Genomic DNA, 25077 nt, shown 5'->3' on the forward strand with positions numbered 1-25077 from the left:
GGCCACTTCTGCTGAGTACCACAGTGGTCTCTTCCTTTTTTTGCTTTTACTGACAAGTCTAATGCAATTTTCTGTTGCCTTCAATAATGCACCTTTTAAGTAGTCCCATTTCTCCTGGACTCCATGTAATCCGTTCCAGTCTGATAAGGACTCATTTATGACTAATTTCATTTTTGAAAAGTCTGTTTTTCTAAAATCTAAAACTTTTGTTTTTGTGTGGTGGGACTCTTTCACAGTTCTTATATTAAACCACACTGACTGGTGATCACTAGATCCCAAGGTTTCGCCTACAATGACATCATATACCGAATCCCCATTTGTGAATACCAAATCCAAAATGGCCTCCCTCCGGGTTGGCTCCTCAACCACTTGTTGTAGAGATAACCCCAGTAGGGAATTTAGAATATCTGTACTCATGGTAGAACTTGCTATTTTGGTTTTCCAGTTTATATCTGGAAGATTGAAATCTCCCATAATGATAACTTCTCCTTTCATTGTCATTTTAGCTATTTCTTCAACTAGTAGATCATCTAGTTCTTTAACTTGACCAGGTGGTCTATATATCACACCTACACGAGTTACTGCATGGTTAGAAAACTGCAACGTAACCCAAACTGACTCTATGTTGGCCTCACCAACTTGTATTAGGTTAGATTTAATGCTATCTTTCACATACAGGGCCACTCCTCCTCCTTTCTTGCCTTCTCTGTCTCTTCTGTATAAAGAGTACCCTGGTATGGTTATGTCCCAGTCATTTCTTTCATTAAACCATCTCTCCGTAACAGCCACTAAATCTACATTCTCAGATGCCATTATTGACCCAAGTTCATTGATTTTTTTACCTAAACTGCGAGCATTTGTAGACAGGACTCTGAGCTTATCATTTCTTAACCTCTGTGCTTCTGACCTGTTCTGGCATTGTTTCGGGGGGCAATTGGACTCTTTTATTTTCACTCTTTTGCCCCCCCTTCCTAGTTTAAATACTCTTCCGCAAATTCTTGGAGTTGTTCACTAAGTACATTTGTTCCTTTGAGAGAAAGATGCAAACCATCTTTTTTGTACAGTTCCTTTCTATTCCAAGTAGAGCTATCATGAGAAACAAAGCCAAATCCTTGCTCTTGACACCATTTACCAAGCCATATGTTGAACTCCTTTATGCGCCTCTGCCTATCATTCTGAACATTATGCACAGGCAGAACTTCAGAAAATGAAATGGTGGATGCAAAATCCTGTACGTCATTACCAAGTGTGATAAAAGATTTTTTCACCTCTGACACTTCATTGCAAGCCAGGTCATTTGTCCCTAGATGGACAAGAACATCCACGTCCCCTTCCTGCTTTGCTTGCTTAACAATATTAATATGTGGGTAAGTAACTGGCTGAGGGATAGAAAACAGAGGGTGGTTATTAGTGGTACACACTCAGATTGGGTCACTGTCACTTGTGGGGTACTACAGGGGTCAGTATTGGGCCCTATTCTCTTCAATATATTTATTAATGATCTTGTAGAAGGCTTGCACAGTAAAATATCAGTTTTTGCAGATGACACTAAACTGTGTAAAGTAATTGACACGGAAGAGGACAGTATACTGCTACAGATGGATCTGGATAGATTGGAGGCTTGGGCAGAGAAGTGGCAGATGAGGTTTAAAGGGCTTCTGTCACCCCATTAAACCGTTTTTTTTTTTTCTTTACTAATAATCCCTATAGTGCGATCTCATGATACATAAGCTAATTAATCATTTTCGTTCAGTAGAATTTGCTAAAAATCGATTTTTAAAATATGCTAATTACCTTGCTACCAGCAAGTAGGGCGGCTACTTGCTGGTAGCAGCCGCATCCTCCGATCGTAATAACGCCCCCTCGGCATGCTGATTGACAGGGCCAGGGAAGGGAATCGTTCTCTGCTGGCGCTGTTAGAATTTGAAATCTCGCGCCTGCGCCGTACCTGTCTTCAATCGGCGCAGGCGCACTGAGAGGCGGCCGCTCGCTCGACCGCTCCATCCTCAATGCGCCTGCGTCGATGACGTCATCGCATACACCCGGAAGAGTATAGTGTTAATAATTGTACTTTTGATAACAATTATTTATTGTTTTTTTATGACCATTTCGTTGGTGGTTTCTGTGGCAGCATGCTTATTACATATATACTTACCTGATTCGAGCATCCAGCGACGTCATCCAGACTCTCCTCCTCCTTCCAGCGATGCCGGCATCTTCTCTTCCGGGTGTATGCGATGACGTCATCGACGCAGGCGCATTGAGGATGGAGCGGTCGAGCGAGCGGCCGCCTCTCAGTGCGCCTGCGCCGATTGAAGACGGGTACGGCGCAGGCGCGAGATTTCAAATTCTAACAGCGCCAGCAGAGAACGATTCCCTTCCCTGGCCCTGTCAATCAGCATGCCGAGGGGGCGTTATTACGATCGGAGGATGTGGCTGCTACCAGCAAGTAGCCGCCCTACTTGCTGGTAGCAAGGTAATTAGCATATTTTAAAAATCGATTTTTAGCAAATTCTACTGAACGAAAATGATTAATTAGCTTATGTATCATGAGATCGCACTATAGGGATTATTAGTAAAGAAAAAAAAAAACGGTTTAATGGGGTGACAGAAGCCCTTTAACACTGACAAATGTAAGGTTATGCACATGGGTAGGAATAATACAAGTCATCCGTGCATACTAAATGGTAAAACACTCGGTAACACTGACATGGAAAAGGACCTAGGAATTTTAGTGAACAGCAAACTAAGCTGTAAAAACCAGTGTCAGGCAGCTGCTGCCAAGGCCAATAAGATAATGGATTGCGTTAAAAGGGGCATAGATGCCCGTGATGAGAACATAGTCCTACCACTTTACAAATCATTGGTCAGACCACACATGGAGAACTGTGTACAGTTCTGGGCTCCTGTGAACAAGGCAGACATAGCAGAGCTGGAGAGGGTCCAGAGGAGGGCAACTAAAGTAATTACAGAAATGAGGGAATTACAGTACCCTGAAATATTATCAAAAATAGGGTTATTTATTTTAGAAAAAAGACGACTGATTACTATGTATAAATATATCAGGGGTCAGTACTGAGATCTCTCCCATCATCTATTTATCCCCAGGACTGTGACAAGGGGAGATCCTCTGCGCCTCGAGGACAGAAGGTTTCTACACAAACATAGAAGAGGATTCCTTATCGTAAGGGCAGTGAGACTATGGAACTCTCTGCCTGAGGAGGTGGTGATGGTGAGTTCACTAAAAGAGTTCAAGCTAGGCCTGGATGCATTTCTGGAGTGTAATAATATTACAGGCTATAGCTAGTAGAGAGGGGTCGTTGATCCAGGGAGTTATCTGATTGCCTGAATGGAGTCGGGAAGGAGTTTTTTTGCCTTCCACTGGATCAACTTGCAGGATAACAGGCCGAACTGGATGGACAAATGTCTTTTTTTTGGCCTTATGTACTATGTTACTATGTTGCTCATACTAAAAACAGGGTGAGGGTGTCACCCCCTATTACATCGGCTTTGAGTAGATGTCTGATGTGGACTGACATTTTCTTCCTCCACAGGTCTCAAGGCTGGGCTTTCTGACTCTTCTTCTTCAACTGCTGTAGGGGAAGATGCAGGTGGTGGCGCCAGCTTTTCTATATCAGTGAATGAAGAGTCACCTTCTACACGAACATTGTCCACAGTTCTGCAAATTAATTTGTATAGTAATTTAGCTTTAAATAAAATTCTACATTTTTAAATACTTATTTAAATGATAACTTATGGTTGTAGTTCTATAACTGGTAAGAGAAATCGCAGTTGAGTTGTATACATGTAGAGTTTTTTACGCAAACCCCCATCTTCACTATCCCCTTTGGAAGCATTAAGTTCTCTTCAAAACTGGAGTTCCATTTTGTTTTTAAAATTTTAGCAGTAAAAATTTTTTTTATTTACATTAACAAATCATATACTATGCCAAACAAAAAGGAGATATATAGATAATTTATCAAATTCATTATTCAATCAATCAATCAATCAATCAATCAATCAGGGGATGCTAAAGGACTTGCAAGGGTTTGCTCAGATATATCGATTCCATAAAGCCATCACATTTTTCAAAATGCATAAAAAGAGATTTTTAAATGCAAAAGTTTCCTATGATATTTTGCAAGGCCCATGTCACTTAAATGGGTTTTAGTACAGACGTCTTCAAGGATAGAACACTGCCCTGGGAATGGCAAACAGGGAATGCTACAAGACTTGCAAGGGTATGCTGAATTATAAATTTTTGACATAGCCATCAGATATTTCTAGCTAAAAAAGGGATTCTGTCATGAGATTTGAGCCCTATAAGCTAAACATATGGCCAGGTCCGTACTAATAACATGAATCCTAAACTGCCCTTATTAAACCTGCTTGTGGCTCTATTAGCCCAAAAACCTGTTTTTTATAAGCTGTCACTCACCTACCTAAGGTGCCCAAGGGGTTTTACGTTAACCCAGGGTGCCCGCCCGCACCCCTCGCCGTCTGGTGCCCAGCGCCGCCTTCCTCACCTCAGCCCCGCCTCCGCAATCCTCCCGTCCCTCTGCTAGATCCGGCGCCTGCGCACTAGGCTCAGCCTGATGCGCCGCGGACTCCTGGCAGCGGCTTCGTTGAGCGAAGTGCGCATGCGCCGCCTGATGCGCATGCGCACTTCGCTCAACGAAGCCAAGGATGACATGCAGAAAAAAAAAAAAGGATGTGGACAACATACTGAATGCTAATAAATGCAGGTTACATAGTACAAAAACGAACAAAAGCCCAAATAATATACTGCACAGTATCTAATCCCCTCAAAAAAGGAGCCAACTCAATACTGAACGAACAAACCTATACAAAGAAATAAAAGATAATTGTTACTTTTTGAGCTTTTTGAGACTCAGTTGTCTTTGTATAGGTTTGAACATGCTGAATGCTGTCCACACATTTTGCTGTTCTATAGGAATGAATAGATCCACACAATGCAGGACAGATGCAGATCAGATGCAGTAACAATAATATGGTCGTGTGAATGTACCCTTAGCCTGTATGGCGCACATGCAATACCTAGATCCTCCCAAGATGGTGACTGGGTTCTCTACTGCGAATGCAGCAACAGATACAAGGAAGCTATGCAGTAGAGGACAGCACAGTTATCTTGGGAAGCTGTAGATGCCATGGCTTGTTTACATCAGTATCCATGGGCACCAAGAGGGGAAGCTGCTCTGTGATGGCAAGGTTAGCACTGAAGATATCAAGCAGTTTGTTATGAAATTACATGCAAGTGTATGAGAAGTGACCCACAGGGGGTGAGCCTGGAGGAGGAGAGTGGCAGTTGAGGCACTGATGGAGTGGTAGTGGTTCTTGTTGGCTGTCCTCACTCCAATACTGTACCTCCTGGGGCCATGCAGGTTACGGAGGTCTTCCCTTTCTTCCCTTGGTGCGCAGCCTGGATGTTCTTGAGCTCCAAATCTTAAGATTTTCCTTTTTAGCATAAGGTTAACCCTGTAGCATAAAATTAACCCTTTGCAGTGATCCTGCATTCAACATTTCTGAAATTTAAGCATAAAATGGACAATGACTTTAAGTGAAGATATTGTATAAAGAAGACTGTCCTTCTTGACTCCTTAAAAACAAGAGAAATTCTCAAGGCTCATGTAACAGCGTCTGCTGTGCGACGCTGTTCCCCTGCTTACCGCCGTGGTCCTGGGCGCCGTGCTCTTCAGTGATTGGTGGCCAGTGCTTCCTAGTTACCGCTGCAGTCCCGGACACTCTGTTTGTGTGAGCGATGTTGCTTCTGAGGATTCCACTCCACAGCTTCCATTCAGCCCTGGACGCAGCATGAGTTCGGCTGATTACATGTGTCACTGTTGTACTGGCGGTGCGCATCACTCCCTGGGCTGGGCTGGGTCAGATGACCTCGTTGACCAACCCTGGCTCTCCTACACATACTTAAGGGGCTCAGCCCTTTTTCCAGATGCCTGAGTGTCAAGGTCCTAATCTATTGCTAAAGAGCTTGATAACCACTTATGTTCCTGACCTATACTTCATCCCTGGACTCCGCATATCGTCTGATCCCTGCCTGCTTGCTTAGTCTCTCCCGTTGCCGACCCGGATTGCCTGACCTGTACCTGTGCCACCTGCCCTGACCTTCTGCCTGTCTGACTACACCTCTGCCTCCTCCTTTGGTTCCTGCTTTGTTGCTCCTGGTAACGACTCTGACTGTCTACCATGCCTGTACTGCTGGTACCTATCTCAGGTATCTTCTGGTCCACCTGGACCAGCTGCTACTGACTCTGGGACTGCTCTGGAGTGGCACCTGGCAACTAACCTAACGGCCCAAGTCTATCCTCACCATCAGAGGCTCTAGCAAAGACCAGGTAGTTGCTTAGTCACGCCCCTCCAGGGTACAGCCAGTCAGTAGCACAGTGGGTTCACATCTGCTGATCCGTGACAGTACACTCAGGCCATGGACCCCGCTGGTCATCCCAAGGCTGTCGTTCAGGATCTGTTACAGGAATTAAAGTGCCAGAGCGAACGGCAGGATGTCTTGATGCAGTTCATGCAAAATGTTGCTGCTCGTCTGGATGCCATCTCTTCTCCAGCCACTGCAGGGTCACCAGTCGCTGCTACCCTTGCTACAACTACACCGGTGAATCCGGATCTGAGTGCCGCTGGTGTGAAACTCCCTCTTCCAACCAGCTATGGTGGTGATCCAAAGACCTGTCGTGGATTTCTAAATCAGTGGCTGATCCAATTTAAGTTACATGGGCAGAGGTTTCCCACTAATCGGTCCAAGGTTGCCTTCATTGTGTCCCTGCTGTCTGATGAGGCCCTTGCCTGGGCAAATCCTATTTGGGAACATGGAGGTCCAGAGACCAATAATCTGCAGTCTTTCCTGGCTACCTTCCGGATGGTCTTTGAGGAGCCCGGCCACTTGTCCACTGCTGCTTCAGCTCTGCTGCATCTACGACTAGGTTCCTCGTCTGTGGGTCAGTACGCCATCCAGTTTCGTACCCTGGCTGCCGAACTTGCATGGAACAATGAGGCTCAACTGGTGGTGTTCTGGGAGGGCCTTTCTGACCCTATTAAGGATGAAATAGCTGGTCACGACTACCCATCTACTCTGAATGACCTGATCACATTGGCTACAAAGATTGTTCTGCATTTCAGGGAACGTTTTAAGCAGGTCGCAAGCACCAGAAGACCACCTCGTTTGTCTCCATCCTTCCAGAAACTGGTCCTTCCTCTAGTGTCCACCCCATCTGAAGAGCCCATGCAAATAGAGCACATTCGACTGTCTGACCAGGAATGCCTACGTCGCAAATCAGAGAATCTGTGTCTGTACTGTGGAGGCAAGAGTCACTTTGTGCTTAATTGTCCACAGAAGCCGGGAAACGACAATGTCTAGGATCAGTTGGAGAGGTGGTCCTAGACCAGGAGAAGTTCTCTCTGAAACTTTCAGTTCCGGTGACTCTCTCTCACAAGGGAGTCACACTGTCTGTGCCTGCATTCTTGGACTCTGGGTCAGCCGGTAACTTCATTCAGCAAGCTCTGGTCCATCAGTATCGGCTTCCCACCATTCGTCTGGAAAGGCCTTTGTCAGTGGCCTCCGTAAATGGATTACCACTCCCTGAACCGGTACTCTCTGTTACTATACCCCTTAAGCTACAGATTGGGGTTCTGCACTCCGAGTTGATCTCCTTCTATGTGCTGCCAGCCTCCGTGAATCCAGTTATCCTTGTGCTACCCTGGCTGCGTCTGCACTGGCACTCCAGTCAAATCTTGCGTTGGGGATCATCTTGTCACTCCACCTACTTAGCGGAGGTCTGACCTGCTTTCACGCCTTCTCTACCTGTAGACCTGCCTGTAGTATGCCAGTTTTGCGGACGTCTTTAGTAAGAAAGGCGCCAAGACCCTGCCTCCTCATTGTCCATATAACTGTCTGATTGACCTTCTGCCTGGTGCTACACCTCCTTGTGGTCTAGTCTACCCACTCTCTCTCTTCCATAGACTCAGGCGATGTCTGACTACTTCAAGGAGAATCTGGAGAGGGTTTTTTTCCGGAAATCCACTTCACCTGCCAGTGCTGGGTTCTTCTTTGTGCAGAAGAAAGATGGATCCTTACGGCCCTGTATCGACTATCGAGGTCTGAATAAGGTCACGGTCAAAGCTCAATACCCTCTGCCGCTAATCTCCAAACTCTTTCACAGGATCCGGGGGACTAATGTCTTTACCAAACTCTACCTGCATGGTGCATATAACCTTATCAGCATGCCCTTCAGTCTGTGCAATGCTCCTGTGGTATTCCAAGAGTTTGTTAATAATATCTTCCGGGGTCTGCTCTATATGTGCGTAATCGTGTACCTGTACGATATACTGATTTATTCTCCAGATTTAATCACTCACCGGAAGCATGTATGTTTAGTCTTACAGCGGTTGAGGGAAAATCGACTCTATGCCAAACTCGAGAAATGCAACTTTGAGAAGACTACTGTACCATTTCTCGGATACATCTTCTCAGATGTTGGATTACAGATGGATCCTGAAAAATTCAAGGTGATAATGAACTGGCCACGCCCACCGGGTCTTCGTGCTATACAGCACTTCCTGGGATTCAGCAATTTCTACCAGCAGTTAATTCTGAATTTTTCATCCCTTACGTCTCCGATCTCCGTTCTTACTAAGAAAGGGGTGAATGCCAAAGACTGGACTCCTGAGGCAGAGGCCGCTTTCGTCCAATTAATCAGCTCCTTTGCCTCTGCACCTGTTCTGTGACATCCCGATGTCTCCTGCCAATTCTTTTTAGAAGTGGACGCCTCCTCCATAGGAGCTGGTGCTGTTTTACTACAAAAAGGTTACAAGGGCAAGATGTTTACTTGTGGATTCTTCTCCAAGCTCTTCTCCCCTGCTGAGAGGAATTACTGTATAGGAGACAGGGAGCTTCTGGCCATAAAACTCGCCTTGGAGGAGTGGCGTTATCTATTGGAGGGAGCCCAGCATCCAGTAATAATTTTCCCCGACCACAAGAATCTTACTTATCTGCAGACAGCCCAGCATCTGAACCCTCGCCAAGCCAGGTGGGAACTGTTCTTCTCTCGTTTTTATATTGAGTTGCACTACCGCCGATTCGAGAAGAACATCAAGGCGGATGTTCTGTCTTGATCGTTTGACTTTTCTGACCAGCAGGAGGAGCTCCAATATTTGATAGATCCTGCTCGCTTGATCACAGTGGCTCCTGTTCTGGTAAGAGACATTACTCCCGGGAAGACATTCGTGCCATCTGCCAAAAGGAAACGTGTCCTAACGTGGGGGCACAACTCCAAACTGGCCGGTCATCCCGGGATCCGCAAGACCACAGAACTAGTGTCTCACCACTACTGGTGGCCCACATTGTCCAAGGATGTGCATGACTATGTATCTGCTTGCACCGTCTGTGCTCAGAACACAATCTACAGGAACAGACCACCGGGCCTGTTGTTACCCCTACCTATTCCTGATGCTCCATGGCAACACATTGCCATGGACTTGATTACAGATCTGCCCTCTTCGGCTGTATGTACCGTTTTTTAGGTTGTCGTGGACTGCTTCTCCAAGATGACGCACTTTGTTCCTTTGACTGGATTGCCCTCGACTGCAGAACTTGCTAAACTGTTCGTTAAACGTAACTTCCATCTGCATGGTTTACCTGGGCACATTCTTTCCGATCGAGGAGTCCAGTTTACATCCAAGCTCTGGAGAGCTCTCTGTCGACTGCTAGAAATTGACCTGGACTTCTCTTCCGGTTAACACCCTCAAACCAACGGGCAAGTAGAGCGGGTCTATCAGGTATTGGAGAACTATCTTCTGCATTTTGTTTCCGCTCAACGCGACAACTGGGTACAACTACTACCCTGGGCAGAGTTCTCCTATAACAACCACACTAGAGTCTACTGGATCCTCTCCATTCTTTGTCGTTTTTGGTCAACATCTTCGTACTCCTCTTCCTGTTCCTGCATCTTCCGGGGTACCAGCTGCGGATTCCTTTTTTAGAGATTTTCTGAAGATTTGGCGTGACACCAAGCTTTGCATCAACAAAGCGGTGACCCGCATGAAGACAAACACAGACAACAGAAGAAAGAGACCACCTCAGTTCTCATCTGGGGATAAGGTATGGCTTTCCTCCAAAAGCATCTGCTTAAGGGTACCCAGTCTTAAGTTTTCTCCTAGGTTCCTTGGACCCTTTGAAGTATTGAGGAGGATCAACGAAGTGACATACAAGCTACGTCTACCTCCCTCTCTGCGTATTCCCAATGCCTTTCATGTCTCCTTACTGAAACCAGTGGTCCTTAATTGTTTCTCAACGGCTTCTTCTACTCCAACTCCGGTATCAGAAATATTGATGAGCGGCAGAGGCTATATTCGAATTTGAGATATTTCGCTAATATTTGTCATATATTCACGAATTCGAGATTATTTTCTTGATTGCGAAAAACGGCAATGTAATCTTTGCATAATGTGCATGAAATACAGGCGTGGGTCACTTTTGCTACATTTTCCAAGCTGCTAGAAGTTTCCTGAGACTGGAGAAAATGGTTGGCACGGCAGAACATAAAAAATGGCTTTATATGCAGATAGAGTGCTCCAATATATTCGTGATTGCGCTAATCGGCACTAATGATGCAAATATTTTGCCGCAATACATGAAACTTCACATTTTAGCAGGTCTGCATGTATGTATGGACAGCAGAACCTATCCCACTACCTAACACACTGCACTGCAACAGCTACACTATATCAGGATATAACGTACTATACACTGACTATCTCCCACTAACTTTCTGTATTATAAATATAAGCTATCTAACTATCTATCTAATGTAGTGTGGAAAGCACAGAGCACAGCAATGACACTGCTGTCTCTCTCAGAACTTTAAAAAACTGTAGAAAATGGCTGCTGGGGAGGTTCTTATATAGTAAGGGGTAGGCAACTTTCCTATTGGTTGCTAGGGATGTTGCTAAGCTCAGACAAAGACATTGCAGCCTTCTCATTGGCCCACAATCAAGAAGGGAGGTTACTGATGAAAATAAAATCTAAAATATTCAAAATTACGAATATATATCACTATAGTCTAAATATTCGCAAATTCTCGAAGTGCCGATATTCGCGATTAATATTTGCGATTCGAATATTCGCGCCCAACACTAATCAGAGAATGCTGACGAGGTATTTGAAGCCAAGGACATCCTGGACATCAAGAAACGTGGTAGGAAGAACTACTATCTTGTGGACTGGAAGGGATTTGGTCCTGAGGAGAGATCTTGGGAGCCGCAGGAGAACATTTATGCTACAGATCTGATAAAGAGCTTTCTGTCTCGTCGTGGACTCGAGAAGAGGGGGCGTGAGGGGGAAGTACTGTAATAGCGACTGCTGTGCGACGCTGTTCCCCTGCTTACTGCCACAGTCCCGGGCGCCATGCTTTTCGGTGATCGGTGGCCAGTGCTTCCTAGTTACCGCTGCAGTCTGGGACACTCTGTTTGTGTGAGTGATGTTGCTTCTGAGGATTCCGCTCCACAGCTTCCATTCAGCCCTGGACACAGCATAAGTTCAGCTGATTTCATATGTTACTGCTCTATGGGCGGTACGCATCACTCGCTGGGCTGGGTTGGGTCAGGTGACCTCGTTGACCAACCCTGGCTCTCCTACACATACTTATAGGGGCTCAGCCCTTTTCCCAGATGCCTGAGTGTCAAGGTCTGTTGCTAAAGAGCTTGATAACCACTTCTATTCCTGACCTATACTTCGTCCCTGGACTCCGCTTATCGTCTGATCCCTGCCTGCTTGCTTTGTGTCTCCTGTTGCTGACCTGGATTGCCTGACCTGTAACTGTGCCACCTGCCCTGACCTTCTGCCTGTCTGACTACACCTCTGCCATGGGATCAAATGTGGCGGCCACCTATGTGAACATCTTCATTAATTATTTTAAAGATGAGGTGGTGTATAAACATGCACAGTTTTTACATATACAATTTTGGTGGAGATATATTGACGATGTGTTTGCCGTCTGAAACAGCGATATACCAATACTACATGATGGTACATTCACCCTCCCAATTACAATTCATGGATGTCCTTGTGCGTAGAACCATTCAAAACACCCTCACTACTGATCTATTCACAAAATTGACGGATAGGAAAAACTTATTACAATTCCAGAGTTTCCACCCAAGAAGGTTGGTCAACACGCTACCGAGATCACAACTCATGAGAGTGAGAAGAATAGTGAGTGATGAATCGCTATGCACAAAAAGGATGGATGAGATGAAGAATACATTTTGCAACAGGGGCTATCCGGGCCCCTTGTTGAACAAACACGGTAAATAAGTAATTAAAATTGCAAGAGAACAACTGCTCAATAACAACTCTAAAAGAGACGTAACTAGGATACCATTTGTGAGCACTTATGGACACCACAGCAACAGAATCGGCCAGATTATATGAGAAATTGGGACATCATTCGGAGAGGCCATCCTAATATAGAGGTGTTCAAAGAACCCTTCTATTATGGCCTACAAGAGACCAAAGAACCTAAAAGATCTGGTAAGATCGGACATAGGCCCGACAGAAGGACTGACGCAGACCTTCTTAGACCCTCCGAAAAAGGACTGCTACCCATGTTTGAACTGTAGTAACTGCAATGCCATGCAAAAAGGCCCTCATTTTTTCCATCCTTGAACAGGCAAACAATATAAGATCAAGCATTTTGTGATATACACACTACAGTGTCCATGTGGTCTTCTTTATGTTGGGGAGACCACAATGGAATGTAGGGAGCGTATCACAAAATACAAATCTACCATACGGAGCAAGAATGTGTAACAGCCAGTTCCTAGACATTTTCTACAGGCTAAACACAATATTAGCCAATTATTCTTCTGGATCATCGATCATATTCCCAGACAGAAAAGAGGCGGCAATAGGAAAAAAACGTTTGAAATGCTGTGAACTGAAATGGATTTATGAATTGGATACGTTGACACCTAAGGGCATGAACATTGACTTTGCATTAACCCCATTTCTTTGATGTTTATAGCTTGCTCAAGATACAGGCTTAAAAATTCTCTGTACTAATAATTTTGTTTTTATCTTTTAGGATTACACATTTATGTTGGACTTTTTGGACTTAGCGCTTTGAGCTCTTTAAATCCTCACTTGAACACTTGGGAGGGTAAGATACCTGGTATGAGTATGGCATGATGTATCTAACCATAGGGACCCATGTGATTTGCATTCACCCCTTAGTACTGGCTAGATTTACGGCTGATTGTGCAGGGTATTGGTACTGAATTGTGTTCATAATACTATATGTAGATTGTTATGCACCGCGCTGAAAAAGCAAAAATAGTCAAGCTATAATCAATCAGCGCATGCTCAAGCCGCCAGTAGGTCAACCGGAAGTAACACTCTGGAAGAATTTATGTGGAACGCATATGCGTTCCAAGCTGCGCAGGCTACGCATAGCAAAAAGGACCGGAAGTGACTTTACACATCAAGCATACGGAAATGAAGTGATTTGTTGGCCGCGCCGGCACCGAAGAATAATGCACACTGCTGAAGTAAGTCTTTCCCAATAAGCGTTGTTATTTAGCTTTAAGCGCAGAGCGGCTTTCAACTTACTGCCTTCACTACTGAGCTTTTTATTTGTGCTAAAGCGCTGAGAAGCGGTATCAGAAGTTATCTTCCGGAAGTAATACCGTGGAACGCAGTTGCGTTCTATCACTGCAGGCATGCTTGGCGTCCCACATGGGTTTACATCATGGAAATATACAGGTACCTCCCAGTGTTTTTAAATCATTGTATGAAATTGTATTATGTTGTATACACGCCCCTTGACCCCAATGAAAGCAATTGGGCCTCAGGGGTCACTCCCACTTATGTAATTATCTTGTGGGTATTTATAACCCCCCCCCCCCTAAAGGTGTATGTGCATGCTTGACAATGGCTGTTTGAGCCGAAACGTTGCATCCGGATTAAAATCCATCACTTTGGACGTGCTGTCTCAATTTTTATTTTTATTTTTTATTTTATTTTTTTCATCTCTTTGTTACACCTCTGCCTCATCCTTTAGTTCCTGCTTTGTTGCTCCTGGTAACAACCCTGCCTGTCTACCACGCCTGTACTGATGGTACCTATCTCAGGTATCTTCTCGTCCGCCTGGACCAGTTGCTACTGACTCTGACTGCTCTGGAGTTGAACCTGACAACTACCCTAACGGCCCAAGTCTATCCTCACCATCAGAGGCTCTAGCAAAGACCAGGTTGTTGCTTAATCACGCCGCTCCAGGTTACAGCCAGTCAGTAGCATAGTGGGTTCACATCCGCTGATCCGTGACAGCTCATCTACTGTATTCTCCTGATGGTTCAAGAGGATATTTAGCAGATTCAGCTGACCACATTAGTTTAGATTTGACATCATATTTTATACAGATGCCCTAGTCTAAAGGCAACTTGTCCTCATGACAGGCTCCCTTTAAAGGGGTTGTCTCACTTCAGCAAATGGCATTTATCATGTAGAGAAAGTTAATACATGGCACTTAGTATTGTATTGTGATTGTCCATATTGCCTCCTTTGCTGGTTGATTCATTTTTCCATCTCATCATACACTGCTCGTATCCATGGTTAAGACCACCCTGTAATCCAGCAGTGGTGGCACACTATAGGAAAAAGTGCAGGCCTATGTGCGCTCCCCTGGTTCCGGCCATTAGAGAGGTCAGCTCCTTTTCCTATAGTGTGCAAGCACGGCCACCACTGCTGGACTGCAGGGTGGTCATAACCATGGAAACAAGCAGTGTATAATGTGATAAAAAAATGAATCAAGCCAGAAAAGAAGGCAATATGGACAATCACAATACATTAGTAAGTGCCTTGTATTAACTTTCTCTACATGATGAATGCCATTTGCTGAAATGAGACAACCCCTTTAAGTAGCTGAACCTCTTCTACTGTGAAGAAGCAGGAGAGCATATTGGGGGCAGACCTTGTTCTTATTTGTGAATTTTCTAGGAATTGGTGAATCACTAGACATTAGATATGATGTTCTTCATGCCTCAATGATATTACAGTTTCTTAGTGAAGTGATAGAACTGACAGGATGCCTTTCATCTCCGTGAAGGCGTCTTTAGTTATTCATTTATTATGAACCGTATACTTAAAAAACAGATTATCAGAGGAAACAAAAAATAGTAAACGAAGAAGAGTCCAATTATTCTTGTAAAAAGCCGTGTTTAGGTTGGCAATATAGGTGCCTAAGGCATAAGGTCAAAAGAACATATGACACATCCCTTCTGCCCTATGATGTTAGAGCTTCAGGAGCTGCCATTTCAAAACTCGATAGTGTCTAATGCTTCAAAATGGCATATTTTAAGTATTAGTGTAATTTGCTTTGGCTCCAGGACATGACTTCTAGCCAATGACCTATTTTTGTCCTAAATCAATATATCTTTACACTTATGTCCAGAATCAACAACACTTAATAGAGGCGCCTACCATGTGGCTTAAGCGCTATTGCCAGACGGACACTGTGTCATTGTAAGGTGTCAATCCAGGCTTTATTTGCAAAAGGTTAGCTTGTTGTAGAGCAGACTTTTCTGCAGACAATTGGATAAACAATGCATATTTATTATGGATTTAGATTTTAGATTGGCGTCCTTTCTCATATTCAAAATGGACCATGCCGATTGTTCTAAAAATGCATTTGGGACGTTTTAAAAGCCGCTTTGTCCCTGCTCAATACATTTTGAGCCAAAAATTAGCAGCAAAAATGTGCCCATAGCAACCAATCAGATTCTAGTGCTTTTCCAAAAAATGAAACAACATGACCTGATGTGTTGTTATAATCAGTAATTCTATGGTAGTCTTTATACTTGAGGCCCATAGTGAGCAGATATATATCATAATGGCTGGTGTGATTAATGCCAGCACTGGCATGCCTACCATGGAATTAGACCAAGCAACTGCTATGGGGCCCAGTACTGAACAGCTTTTCCTTTTCTCGACATTCAGGGCATTTTCCTGGAGCTGCCACTAAGGGGAGCGCAGTGAGTAGAGATTTTACAGCTTCCACTGAGTGCAATAGAAACTATAAATCCCTATGCTCTTACCACCACCTAATGGGGGCTGTAGGCAGCCAATTTTGAAAATACACGCCTCAAAATTGAAACTGCAACACTAAAAAGGCAAGCCGTAAGGTTATGTAAATCTTGGAAGGAGCAGGTGTCTGCAGATCTGCATATGATCAAAAATTTTCAAGCACCTAGCTCCAAACTGTGGCATGCGGGAGGGGTATTAAAGCCTGATTAAAAAGCAAAGTTTTTTACCACATGAACCCTTAAAAAATCTGACCAGGTCATGTGGGATGATTGTGCCTCCTGTTTATCCACGTGCCAGTTATCACCAGTTCACCACTTGTCGCAAACTGAGAGGGAAAGTATCTTTAGACTTTGGTTTATCACTCCACCAGCTCACATGCGCCTAGGCCGAGATGTCAACACTGTTCAACAATGCATGTCCCAGTGGTTGGAAGAACAACAAAGAACTGGAAATCTTGAAAAGAGAATGTTATTCCAGTCCTACTCTCATGATTATGGTGTGGGGTGGCATAATGTTAAGTAACTGGAGTCCTCTAGTCTTCATTTTTGGTACACTAACAGATGAGCATTACATTAATTTGGTCATGGAACCAGTAGTACGGCCATTTTTCCAAAGTGTCCCAGGAGCCGTCTTTTTTTCAATAGAACAATGCCAGGCTGCAAGTTGCCTGTGCTATTGTGAGTAGCCTGCGTGGCCTAAACGTGCTACCATGGCCTGCAGTGTCTCCGGTCTTGTTTCCCATTAAGCATATTTGAGATATGGCAATTGCAAAGGGAGCTGCCAGCATCGGTTCTTGAAGATTGGTGTGACCAAGTGCATTCAGCATGGCAGAACATTCCTCAGACAACCATTAATAACCTAATTGATTGCAAGGCAAGGCATGGGAGTGTGTGTTTTTTGCACGTGGTGCTCATACTCAATACTGAATAAATCGAGATGTTTACAATATTTTGTATCAATTTTTTTAATATAATTAACAAGTCTATCGATCCTGTGATTTTTATAATTCCATGACTTTTTCTTCTTGGTGCTACAGTTCCAGTGTAGAGGAGTGTATATTATGTGACTTATTGCTGTATGGAGGTTATCAATGTATTTATTTAAGTTGTTTCACGTAAATACATTGAGAAATATGGTGTTCAGAATTAGTCATATTTATGAAGCACCCATTCCACTTGATCTGACGTCCCGAAGTTGGGTAAAGTGGGTGAGGCAAATGACTATCTACGGTAGTATTTTAACATTTTCTTCACTTAGTAAATAAAATATTGTACATTTATCAGACATCTCACTGAGGAGGCCCGTACTAAGTTCTGCTATGAGGCCAGAGATCTTTGTATGTTCCTGCATGCCAGTGTAGTCTACATCACCTTTAGATAATGTTGATGTCTAAGGCTGGATTCACAACACCATTTAGCTTTTCGTTCTTCTGATTTGTCAGAAGAAGCACTGCTAGCCCTCAGCCTTCACGATGTTTGCAGTCAGATCTGTTCCAGAGGAAGCCAGTGTAAGTACTTTACTATAGAAATTGATAATAAGGCAGTGTCTCTATATCTGTACACTTATTTTCTGCATGGGCTGACCAGATGGCACTTTCCTGGATGGCAAGAGATTATGGACCCACAGGCAGTCACATTCCTGGAGGCTGAAGGTGAGTTGCCGAGACCACAAGACTAACTGCATCCGCATTCCTAGAGGGAAGGGGGAGGGAGAGTACTAGCCACATGGCTTGCACATTGCTCAGAATGTCGGGTGGGAGGACCCATAGTAAAGCACCAATATATACCACCAACCTCTCTCACTCTCTTTCTCTCTCTCTCGTGCTCTCATTTTCTCTCTGATTTGAAAAATTTGGGTCGAATTTTCAAATTGATTAAATCATCTCTAGGCATCACATTTGATTATGAATGATAAATTATAGTTTTATTGCTGATCTTGTCATTTGTTAGCAATGACAATTATCAATATGTTTGCTGAGAAATGAATGAATCATGATGATGATTGGGCAGTATAAATGTGCCATTAATGGGGGAGTTTTCAAACTTAGATATGGTAAAGGGAAAGTTTGGAGGGCTCAACAACTAGAAGAATGGATAACGGTGGGTTCGCTGCTAACTGGGTCACCCACCCAGTATAAAAGGCAATAAATAAATACAAATACCGGTACGCAGGTACACCCGCTTTCGTAGCTGGTAAGGACTTGCAAAACCCATGTATGATAAGTAGGCAAACTATTTATTAGTACAATACTAAAAAGGAGACTAAAAAAATAATAAAATCACACTAAATTGCATAAAAGTGCAGAATAATATACATTCAATTAAAATCAGCTGCTGGTAAAGAAGAGAGAACTCGAATCATACACCTAATTGGTGGAAGACTCCTGATTGGTGGAAGGCACAATATGACTCAAAATCAACAGTTACTGTGACAATCAGTGATGGAAGGAATAATGTGCCACAGTACCTGCATCCAAACAAAGCAATGTCCCGTAGATGTATATTCCACTACTGCTACAGGTAAGATAATACCCCACAACTGTTGCAGGTAAGACAATACCCCACAAGGAGGATAGTACTGAAAAAAAAAATCAAGTAAAAAAATGTGCATTTCCCTCTTTAAGTCCTTTACAATAATAATTAAAAAAATACACATACAGATGTAGCAGGGGTAACACACACACTCTTAACTCAAATTTCTTAACTCATCGCATTATCTTGAAACAAAAGCCATTGAAAGGCAATTGCTTAACGCATTTAGTTGCATTTAGTTTAGATAACATGTCTCATAAAGCGTGTGTGTTAACCCTGCTACATCCGTATTAGATATCCGCCTCTGTAATTATCGGCTCTATAAAAATATCACATAACCAACCCAGTAATGTGAATGCCATAAAACAAATAAATAAATAAAAACTGTGGCCAGAACAGCCATTTTTTTGTCATCTCGCTTCACAAACAGCAAAATATCCAGCAATCAAAAAGTGCTATGTACTCCGAAATAGTACCAATGAGAATGGCACCTCATCCCACTAAACACGAGCCCTCATACAAGACCATAGCCAGAATAATAAATAAAAATATGGTTCTCAGAAAATGACGACACAAAAATATGATTATTTTCTTTTCAGAAATACTTTTGTTGTGTAAAACTGAACAAAAATAAAAAATAGACATATTTGGTATCGCCGCATCTGTAACAACCTGCTCTATAAAAATATCACATGAACACCATAAAAAAAAAAAAAATTTAAATGGTGCCAGACATTTTTGGTTGTATGTATTCCAAAATGGTACTAATGAAAACATAAGGAGCACTGGCTGCCAGTTACCTTTGGGCAAGATGTTGATGAGTGCCAAAAAAAGTGAGCCCACATACAAGACCATCACCAGAAAAAAAAAATTACTTTCAGAAAATGGTAACCACCTTTTAGGCTATGCCACTGGTTCTAAGAGCCTATATTGGTAAGGTTCTCAAGGTCGTTAATAAAATAGGTCCCATCCAGAGTTACCAACTGGAAATTATTCTTTTTTCTGAGCAAGTTATCCAAAAATTCCAATTTTTTATGGACAAACTGGAAAACTATAATGAATAAAAAAGATTATAAGTAGTATAAGTCTACAGATCAATATATATCTTGCTCAAGCACCACCACCTCAAAAAAATCACTGACACGTCTACCATATTTTTGGACAGTTGGCAACCCTGGTCCCATCTATAGAACAAGGAATTGTCTGAAGCAGTATTTTTTTTTCTCAAGCTATGCTATATTTATAATTTTATAATAATGTAATGCGTATTAATTATTTGTTTTGTGACCGCTTAAATTGCAAAGACAGGGAGCAGTATTTTATAGTGAGTAAATTATACCCAGGAGCAACATACACTGATGGCTCAATTTGCAAGTATGACACACTGTCAAATATATGTGTCTGGTCACAGGCTGACTACAAGTGACTGTGCTATGTTGTGGAAACCTGCCCATAAAACGAGCACAGCGCCAGGGAAAAATGTCTCTCTTCAAGGCACACACCATCTACAGTGTAATAATAAAAGAAGTCTCATTAATTTATCATGGAAGATAAATCTGGACTTAAAAAAAACAAGATGGTAGTAAAAATACAGGCATACAACTGCAGACTAACTGTATTTGAAAGATCAATTAGACAGATACATCAGTATACAGGAGATGGTATTTAGGTGACAAGTGTCTGTTTGACAAATACATTTTCGCTTTGCTCAAGTGGAGTGATTATTGTCCCAAATGTATAGTCTGGGCAAACATATGCCCATATACATAGAACTAACTCTAATTGGCTTAGTGTGTAAACAAAAAAGTAATACAAAATGTAGGGCAGGGTTGGACTGGGGTTCCTTGGGCCCACCAGATGAAATTATTCTTGGGGCCTAACCCCTATATTATCAATAATGTCTAATAGGTTTTGATAAAAAGAAAAATAGTAGACCCTAGTGGCAAGTGTTTGGCTCCAATGTTATTTTCTCTCTGGACCTTTGGGGCCCTCTATGGTACTCTGGTGGGCCAGTCTGACACTGTTAAAGGACATCTGTCAGCAGATTTGGACCTATGAAACTGGCTGACCTGTTACATGTTCCCGTGGCAGCTGAAGGCATCTGTGTTGGTCCCATGTTCATATGTGCCCGCATTGCCGAGAAAAATGATGCTTTAATATATTCAACCTCCAGGAGCAACGGAGGTATTGCTGTTATACCTAGAAGCTCAGCTCTTCTTGTTCCTTTGTATTTATTTAAACACATTTTCTCAGCAATGCACTCACATATGAACATGGATTCAACACAGATTCCTTCAGCTGCCAGGCGCACATGCAACAGGTCAGGAAGGTTTCATGGGTGCAGGTATGCAGTTTGCAGAGCCTGATTTATGATAATATGCTAATATTTACTCACGTCTATATATTGAAGCCTATACTATTTCTAACTATGTATTCTTACAGTATGTATACTGATCCTATGTATACATCTAAATACTGCTCATGACTGAATATAGTGAACACTGTGTGTATAGAGATGGAAAAGCAGTATGTACATGTACAATATATAGATGTAGGAGCGACCGATATACGTACGGAGATGTAGGGGCAGTAAATAGATGGCAGTGAATTTTTGGTTTTGATACAGATCTCTGACGGCATCCTATGTACTACCTGTGCTTTGGGTTGAGGTGTTTTGTGGGTGTGTGCTAAATAAGGAGTCCATAAAAAAAATTTGGTTGTCTGTGAATTTGGCCTCAGTTTTCCAGAAATAACTCATGGCAAAGTTGGCAACCCTGATGGACTCCTCAAGCATGAAGTCCACGCTGACTACCTGACTAAGCATTAGCCACATACCTTGGAACTAAAATTGTTCATGCCAACACAAAAATATCAATCACAGTACCAATTTCATAAGAAATAGTACAGGTCACCTATTACTGTTTTTTTGGCACTCATCAACATCTTGCCTGAAGGTAACTGGCAGCCAGTGCTCCTTATGATGTCACCTCTCATAATATATAGCTTATACATAGCATCAGTGCTTGGCGCGTTTAACCCAGAATAGTGCAAATATACCGGTATACCTCAATGGGAAATTAATATGGCATATCTTGTATGGCCCACCTGAAAGTAAAGGCTTGAGGTAATGCACTTCATAGCTCAAAATTAATGGTGGATTCCTAGACACACACACAGGGGTAATCTATGGCCCATCTTTGCCCCTAACATTGGATCCATGAATACATTTCAGGATGTCTGTACATTTGGATGAGAGTTGGAATGTTATTAGTTGCCACTTTTCTCTTGCACTATTGAAATAAATCATGGGGGGGGGGGGGGGCACATTGATTCTTAATGGTCATTGGTTAGTGATATACAGCATGGAGTAAATAAATGCTAGTAAACAGTTCCAGTGCTGTACAACAGTATGGGTTCTCAGTCATGTGTCTGAGACAATTATATCACCCATAAATGTGATATTTAATATAAGAATATCATGTTGTAACGGGCAGTTGGTATGGACCCACAGTACTAACTAACTGGTTTGGCTTCGGACTAGCTCTTAGGGCGTTATCCTGACAGTCCTATGTTTTCACCTTTTAACCCCTATAATGGGATCTGGTCTTCATTGCTTCTACCTCGAGATAGTCCAAGTGTAGCTGGCAGCTGAGGCACTGGAGTTAGAGATTCCAGTGCAAATCATCGAGGGGTCAGGCAAGATACGTAGTCAAGAGACAAGCTGAGGTCAGGGCAAGCAGCATACAAACGAATCCGAAAAACAAGTCCGAGGTCAGGGAACATAGCAATGGGGCAATACGGGAAACAAAATCAGGACAGGCGGTCTGGAATTAGAATCAGTTGTTTGGCAGGTGTTCGGTACACAGGTAGTCAGCAGAAGATAGCACCTTTGCTGGTAAACTAGAGACTAGAACCTAAAACCCAGGTACCCTCCCACTGGGGAGAATGCCTAAAATACATAGGAACAACTAGCCATTAGCTCAGGAAGGATTTGGACGTACACACACTGGCCCTTTAAAAGGCAGAGAGTGAGCGTGCATGCATCCTTTGGAGCAGGCGTGGAGACATTTAGACCAGATGCACAGGCTGTAGCCTGCAGAGGATGCCAGTGGCCGGAACCAATGTGGCTGGAGGGAGAGGAGCAGGGTCGGGCAGCGCGGCAATGGTGGGCACGCGGCACGAGCACAACACTTATCTGAGACTTGCATACATGTTGATCTTGGAACAAATTAACTGTGGCCATACCCAGGAAAGTCAATACATTCCTCCCGTCAATAAAGCCTAGATAACATTGGTTGTATTATATGTAGGTCTACAGAACCTATGTGCAAGCAACCTGGGTAAAGAAACATGATAATATAACAGAATAATGTGTATCTTAATGCTTCATAATATTTTATGGTTTGGGGGTAATATTCAAAGTCTTTGGACAGTGAAACTGGAAGACATGTTTTCCCCATTATTTCTTGTATTTTAGTTGGCTCAGGATCCTCTTACTGGAATTGCTTTGTAATAGAAGCATTCCCCCAAGAGATAAAAACATGTGATTTATTAATGTTTCGTATTTTATTTAACAGATAAGTTACTGCCCCCCTGTTCTATTCTTGTTCAGCATGTGGCCTTTGTTTTCTTATTGTCTCTGCCGAGATCAGAATTAATGTGATTAAATATTAAATCAACCCGATAGTTGGATGAATTTGAACACTGTGTCTGCTCCAGATGGAACTGTTAAAAGTTTTCGAGCAGATGCAATAACCTGAAAATGAAAGTTCACTAATTCACTTAGTTTACTCAAACGTCCTTTACACTTTTCAAGCTCTTGTTATACTGTTTCATCAGCAGATGAGAGTGGGTTATATTAATTATACTTTTAATTTACATTTGTTTGTGTTGTAGTTTTAATAAAGGGTTGAGATGGAATTTTCTGGTTTGTACAACATATAACACGCATTTTACCCTTGGTTTACATTATCTGTTGAATGTAGGAGTGGGAGTTGGTTACAAGTGGCTCTCCTAATAGGACATATGGTGTGGAGTTGCCGTTTTAACACCCCCAGTAAAATTGTGAATTTTTGCTGCAGAGGAAATTAGGTATTAAAATCACTGGCTGTACAGGTAATACGTGGATAGACTGGATCGCCTGAGCTGCTGCTTGTAAGCATCAATCTTTAAAGGAGGTTATTGACATGAGAAATTCTCTACCCACATTCCTTTTTTATAAAAATCTGATCTGAATACTGCAGCCAGAGATAAGGAATGACTTGACTTTTGGCGGATGATTTATGTTTAGAGTCACTGTACTTTCACCCAATTTAATTTCATTTAATAGAGAATAGTGTACATTTCTAAATCACTTCATTTGAAAAATATGCCTGCATCCACCTGAAAAATTCTGTAAAGTTATGGCCACTAGGGGTCTCACTTTACCTAAGTTGGAGTTCACTGCCTGTTGTCAAGCAAGATCAATCCTTGGTAACAGAGATTCAGAAGGAGGCTGAGAGGAAGTGGGAGCGTGTCAGAGTAACTGAGGTAGTGAGTCTGATAAAACAACTGCTTCTACACAGATTCTAAACATCACATAAGCTGTCATGCTCTAGGGAGTGGAGAAGAGGAAGTGCACCCACTAGCTGCCACCCACGCCTCTGTCCCTGCCTACTTACACTACCCATCCTAAGCAACGGGGTATAACTGGGCGACGGTCCCCAACCTGTATAAGTGCAGAGAGGCAGAGCGGACAGAGACAGAATATAGCCAGGAAGAGGCAGTAGGAGGGAACCCTGCAAATGGATCCGAAGTCACGTAAAGTGTCAGGAGCAATACTGTAATGCCAGAGATAAACACTAACGTAGTCGAACAGGGGTAACAAGGACGGTAACCAACACGCCTAGGGTCAAACCAGGATGTCATGTAAGTACACAAGGAATAGCAAGGACGGGTCAGAGTACAAGCCGAGGGTCAAACCTGGAGGTCACGTCAGTACACAAAGGCAGGCGAGGTCGGGTCAGGAACAAAAGCCAAGGGTCAAAATCCAGAGTAGCAGGAGCACTGAGTAGTAGCAGTTAGGCACAGGACCAAAATAGCAGGCAACTTGTGGCCAGCAGGCTGCCTGTATAACTAGTGAAAGGCTAAAGTCATGTGACTTTAGTGGCCAGCTCGGTGCTCAGTCTGATACTGTTGCCAGGGGAACAGAGAACGCTGACCGCACAGACAGCAGGAGCGCAGTCGGGTCCGCTCCGCCCCCTGTTACCTAGGAGACGGGGACGCGGCGTGCGTCGTCGCTCAGGGAGAGAGGCAGGACGCCGGTGGTGAGGCGCAGGAAGATCGCGTCGCCGGCGTCCTGTGACAGAAGCCTCCTGCCTTTTTGTGTGATTTATCTCTCCCAATCTGTTGTGTGAGCTCCGGAGCTGAAAATAAACAGTGGGAAGT

Source organism: Bufo bufo, chromosome 8 (assembly GCF_905171765.1).
Source record: "Bufo bufo chromosome 8, aBufBuf1.1, whole genome shotgun sequence".
NCBI classification, from domain to species: Eukaryota; Metazoa; Chordata; class Amphibia; order Anura; family Bufonidae; genus Bufo; species Bufo bufo.